This window comes from Erpetoichthys calabaricus, chromosome 17 (genome assembly GCF_900747795.2).
Source record: "Erpetoichthys calabaricus chromosome 17, fErpCal1.3, whole genome shotgun sequence".
Classification (NCBI taxonomy): Eukaryota; Metazoa; Chordata; class Cladistia; order Polypteriformes; family Polypteridae; genus Erpetoichthys; species Erpetoichthys calabaricus.
In genome coordinates, this window is record NC_041410.2 from 59599396 (window position 1) to 59605395 (window position 6000).

A 6000-nucleotide genomic window follows, 5' to 3' on the forward strand; every position below is an offset into this window, starting at 1 on the left:
CGAACTGATCCAGAGAGAGCTGAAGATCACGGCCTGATGAAGCAAACAGGACAACATTATCTGCAAAAAGCAGTGACCCAATCCTGAGTCCACCAAACCGGACCCCCTCAACGCCCTGGCTGCGCCTAGAAATTCTGTCCATAAAAGTTATGAACAGAATCGGTGACAAAGGGCAGCCCTGGCGGAGTCCAACTCTCACTGGAAACGGGTTCGACTTACTGCCGGCAATGCAGACCAAGCTCTGGCACCGATCGTACAGGGACCGAACAGCCCTTATCAGGGGGTCCGGTACCCAATACTCCTCGAGTAACCCCCACAGGATTCCCTGAGGGACACGGTCGAGTGCCTTTTCCAAGTCCACAAAACATATGTAGACTGGTTGGACAAACTCCCATGCACCCTCCAGGACCCTGCTAAGGGTGTAGAGCTGGTCCACTGTTCTGCGACCAGGACGAAAACCACACTGTTCCACCTGAATCCGAGGCTTGACTATCCGACGGACCCTCAAATAGACTTTTCCAGGAGTGTGATCCCTCTGTAGTTGGAACACACCCTCCGGTCCCCTTTCTTAAAGAGGGGGACCACCACCCCGGTCTGCCAATCCAGAGGCACTGTTCCTGATGTCCATGCGATGTTGCAGAGACGTGTCAACCAAGACAGTCCTACAACATCCAGAGCCTTGAAGAACTCCGAACGTATCTCATCCACCCCCGGGGCCCTGCCACCAAGGAGTTTTTTGACCACCTCGGTCCCAGAGATGGGGGAGCCCACCTCTGAGTCCCCAGGCTCTGCTTCCTCATTGGAAGGCATGTTAGTGGGATTGAGGAGGTCTTCGAAGTACTCCCCCACCAACCCACAATGTCCCGAGTCGAGGTCAGCAGCACACCATCCCCACCATATACAGTGTTGACACTGCACTGCTTCCCCCTCCTGAGACGCCGGATGGTGGACCAGAATCTCCTCGAAGCCGTCCGAAAGTCGTTCTCCATGGCCTCCCCAAACTCCTCCCACGCCCGAGTTTTTGCCTCAGCAACCACCAAAGCCGCATTCCGCTTGGCCTGCCGGTACCTATCAGCTGCCTCCAGGATCCAACAGGACAAAAGGGTCCTGTAGGACTCCTCCTTCAGCTTGACGGCATCCCTCACCGCCGGTGTCCACGAACGGGTTCGGGGATTGCCGCCACGACAGGCACTGACCACCTTATGGCCACAGCTCCGGTCAGCTGCCTCAACAATAGAGGCACGGAACATGGCCCATTCAGACTCAATGTCCCCCATCTCCCTCGGGATGTGGTCGAAGTTCTGCCGGAGTTGATGCTACTTCTGAAAGGGGGTTCTGCCAGACGTTCCCAGCAGACCCTCACAACACGTTTGGGCCTACCAGGCCTGACCGGCATCCTCCCCCACCATTGGAGTCAACTCACCACCAGGTGGTGATCAGTTGACAGCTTCGCCCCTCTCTTCACCCGAGTGTCCAAGACATGTGGCCGCAAGTCTGATGACATGACCACAAAACACCGCTTGGGTTCAGATCGGGGGGACCTGTACTAATTCCCTTCATAATTTTAAAAACTTGAATCATGTCACCTCTTCTTTTGCTTAAACTGAAAAGGCTTAGCTCTTTTAATCTTTCTTCATCAATCCCTGTAGCCCTGCAATCCACCTAGTCACTCATCTCTGGACTTTCTGTTGCTAAGTCCTTTTAGTAGCCTGGGAGACCAAAACTGCACACAGTACTCCAGATGAAGCCTCACCAGTGCATTATAAAGCCTGAGCATAACTTCCTTGGTCTTGTACTCCACACATCGTGCCATATAACCTAACATTGAATTTTCCATCTTAATGGCTTCTGAACACTTTCGGGAAGTTGATAGTGTTGAGTACACTGTGACTCCTAAATCCTTACCATACGGTGTACTCTTGATTTTCAGACCTCCCATTGAGTATTCAAACCAAACATTTTTACATCCTATGTGTAATACTTTACATTTACTGATATTAAATTCTGCCACAAATCTGCCCATGCCTGTATGCTGTCCAAGTCCTTCTGTAATGATTTAACGCAGTGGTTCCCAAACTCAGTCCTGGGGACCCACTGTGGCAGCAGGTTTTTGTTCCAACCAGATTCCTAGTCAGTGACAACACCTGATAACACTGATCTCATTTAATTTGTTTTCTCTTATTCTACATTCAGAAAAGCACAGCAGCATGATTTTTACATTTATAAGACATTTAGAAATATTTCTGCTTTTGCTGTAGATTTAAATGCTTAACTCTCTTTTGTTGATTTTATTATATTTTGCCCTTTCTCTATGCAGTTTCCCCCCTTCATTGTATCTTATTAATGACAATTAAAAAGGAGCAGAGCACACATGCAGGCAAACAACACTGAATAATCAAAGGCTGCAACTACTTTATTGTCAAACCCACTAATTAGTAAATAATGGATTAATTAAACAATTGGAACACCTAGAAAAGTAGAATGAAAATCAAGATGAAAATATTGTTAAAAAGAAAAAAAAAACACATTATTCCCATATAACTGCTTACTACATTTTAATAAAATGCTTTTTCCAAACTTAATTTTGTAATTTCTATATTGTTCCCAAAACACAGAATCTGGGAAATAACAGATCACTTAATTAGCTCAGGAGTCCAATTAAAAACAAAATCTGGTTGGAACAAAATCCTGCAGCCGCAGTGGGTCCCCAGGACCAAGTTTGGGAAACACTGATTTAACGGATTCTACATAAAAATAGCAGTGGCCCCAGCACTGACCCCATGGAACACCACTCTTAACATCAGCCAATTCTAATACGTTCCTCACATCATCACCCTCTGAGCCAATTGCACCCATCTAAAAACATCATCCTGAACATCCACTTCTTTTAGTTTGATGCACAACCTCTCATGTGGCACCTTATCATTTATTTACCTTTATATATGCTTTGCTTATGATTGATGTTTGTTAACCATTTTTTTTTCTAACCATTAAATTGTTGTATTTCTGAATATTTAAAGTAATTGCCTGAATTCTTCTGCAAAGTATGAGGTACTTGTATGTACTGGGAGAGTAGTGGTAGTGACAAAACTACTTTATATACATAAGACTTGTACTTATGTGCAGAGTAGGAGACATGTACTGTAGTGATGAAATAGGAGGGATGAATATTTGTTTTTGTACCACCATAAAACCCTGGGTGTCTTGGAAGGAGGCGTCTTTACTGGCCACAGCGACCTGGCAGAAATCCCTGTTGAAGAGGCACATGCCAGTGAGATTTATTTTGTTTGCCTTTTAGTCTTGATGTCTTGGGACAATAAAAGGGATGACCCAGTTGGAGCCCCAAAATTTCCTTGCTGCATCCCGAACTGTCATTTCTGCACCCAGGCTAGACCTGTACTATTTCTGAAAGATACAGCAAGTTATTACGTAATGCTCACTAAATTTGAACCAATAGACATTTTTAATCTCTGCTATTCAATTTCTTTCTTTCTTTTGATGTACTTGTTAAGATAAAATCTTACTCGCTGTGTGCTCATAAAATGAGTGGTGTAACTTAAAGATTAATTTCTTTGTTTCTTCTGTAGTTAAAGGATTGAATTCTGTTTGCAGAGAGAACCTTTTTTATATAGTGTGTAATCAAAGACTTTAGCATATTCTTCACAGAACTCTGTTTTTAATTCTGACGTCCATCTACTTTTCAGTTTATTTTAATGAAATTACGTAAAAGAAAATAAAGGAGATCAAAGGATAATATAGCTCCACAATAAAATATAGCATTTATCTTAGAAGTAGCATGAAGAAAATGCTGAAATGGTTAAGTACAGAGTCAGGAATGTTCTAGGGAGTGGTTTGAGAAACTGTTTGATGTTATATAATGATTGATAGTTGTCACATACACAGTTTTCATAAAAGGAGAAAAGCTGAACTTAAGAAATATTGAGAATGCAGAGAAATGAGACTTATTTAGGTGTGTAAGAGTAGTATAAGCTAATAAGAGTAAATTTCAGATGTGGTGCGAACATTAATTCATTAATCCCTTAATTAAAACATTAATAATTATGCACTTTACATTTGTTTATAAAAATATATGTAACACTATAGAAATAAATTACTCTACTGGGTCATACAGATTCACATGTTAAGTAGGTAACAATTAAATGCTGAAGAAAAAATAGTAAATTGAAATATTTTGACAAAAATTAGATCTTATTCTAAAAAATGTCAAATGTTTCAGATTCATTTAAAACATTTTTTTATGAAAATAAACTTTGTTTTAAGTAGACACAAACAACAGCAGGATTAAAGGTAGAAGATAAAACCCACAGTTAATAAGCTAAGGGTTATTCACAGGAAAGCACCATATCTTTCACCAAAACTTAAATGATGAGCAAAAAGGATTTCAGAAAAAAGGAAACCCTACTCACGATTTTAAGAAAGCAAAACACACAGAATTTAAGTTTTTAATAATTATCCAAAAGCTTTTTGGTACTGTCATCTTTTATAAGGTAACTGACATGACTTCATAACAATGCAATGTCACCCTAAAAACCATGAAGAAAATGCTGCAATCTGAGAAATGTAGTTGAAATGAAGACAAACAAAGAAATTGTTATTACTGCAATAACACAAATTGGTGATGTAATGATGTTATCTTACTAATACAATCATAAATAATAGAAAAAATAGTTGTTTAAAAATGTTCACGAATTGAATGAATGTCAACCAACAAGAAACAGATATTTAATATACAATTATTTGCTACCTTATAGCATGTAGATAGAAAACATCACCATATCTACTGCCATGCCAATGGGCCTGTACCATTTCCTATATGGAAGGACTGAGAACAGTGGATGTGATGGGTGAATGAGCAATTTAATTATACACCCAGTGAAGGCTATACAAGGAGGGACCCAAAAAGTCCTGAAATCATTCAATAGCACATGAGTAAGGTGGAACTTTCAACTATGCCTAAAAGTTGTTAATAAGTCTGCCAAGTGGAATTGTGCCAAGTTGATTGAGACATTTATTTCAGACATTTATTCTATAATCGTGTGTATGACTTTGGCGATTTCTTTTTCTACAAGCTAAAAAAAGCACATCAGGTCATTCTGAACATGAAATGATGAGATGAGATGATGATGACATGAACATGAAATGATTATCACATTTTTGGATATTAATGGACTTGTTAATAAAGAGATTCCCTGTAAACATACTGTTAAATCAGTAACATTACATTGAACTGCTTAGGCATCTTTGGAAAAGCATCAGAAAAAGGAAATGTCCGAAACAGTGTCGGACACACACACTACTGTACCACGACAGTGCAACAGCTTGCGCTGTATTGTTTTTGGTCAAAAACTCTTTGACTGACAATATGGTTGTTGCTTCACACCCTGCTTATTTGCTAGTCCTTACTCCTTGCAACTTTTTTTTTTGTTCCCAAGTTAGCCCAATTAATATTCAGGTAAATTCCCACATAATTATAATATCTCCCTGTAAAGTTGCCTTTTTAATATTACTAAAAGGAAGTGCATTACTGTCTGCATTGCGCAGTCCATAATATACTGCTAAAAAAAGGCCACTTTCTATAATGCTTTCCAGGTCCTCACTAAGAATGGGCTCATCGTCCAATTGAAGGGGACATGCATTTAAATTCTGTTTGACATAAATAACAACCTACCTCCTTTTCTGCTCCTGTCTGTTATTACTAAAAATGTGTATTCCTCTATTCATATTCCCCACCATTTTTTAGCCAGGTTTCTTTTATTGTTATCATAATTATGCTCAGCTACATACAACTCCCACTCACTAGTTTTATTTTTGATACTTTTTGCATTAAGGCAAGGTATTTTTAATGTGCTATTCATTTTACTTTTGAATTTAAACTTTGGCTTGCAATTTACATTACTATGCATTTTCACTTGCCATGGAGCTGAAAGTTACAGTACCTAACAAATGCGTGGCGATTCCTGAGTTAAAACAAAAATGAAG

The 6000-nt window shown here is 39.9% G+C and overlaps 1 protein-coding gene across 9 annotated transcripts in view; it reads right to left on the reverse strand.

Annotated features, from left to right (window-relative positions):
* tp53bp1 (tumor protein p53 binding protein, 1) overlaps positions 1-6000 on the reverse strand; it is a 476929-nt gene that overhangs the window by 133845 nt on the left and 337084 nt on the right. The gene's annotated exons all lie outside the window — the stretch shown is intronic.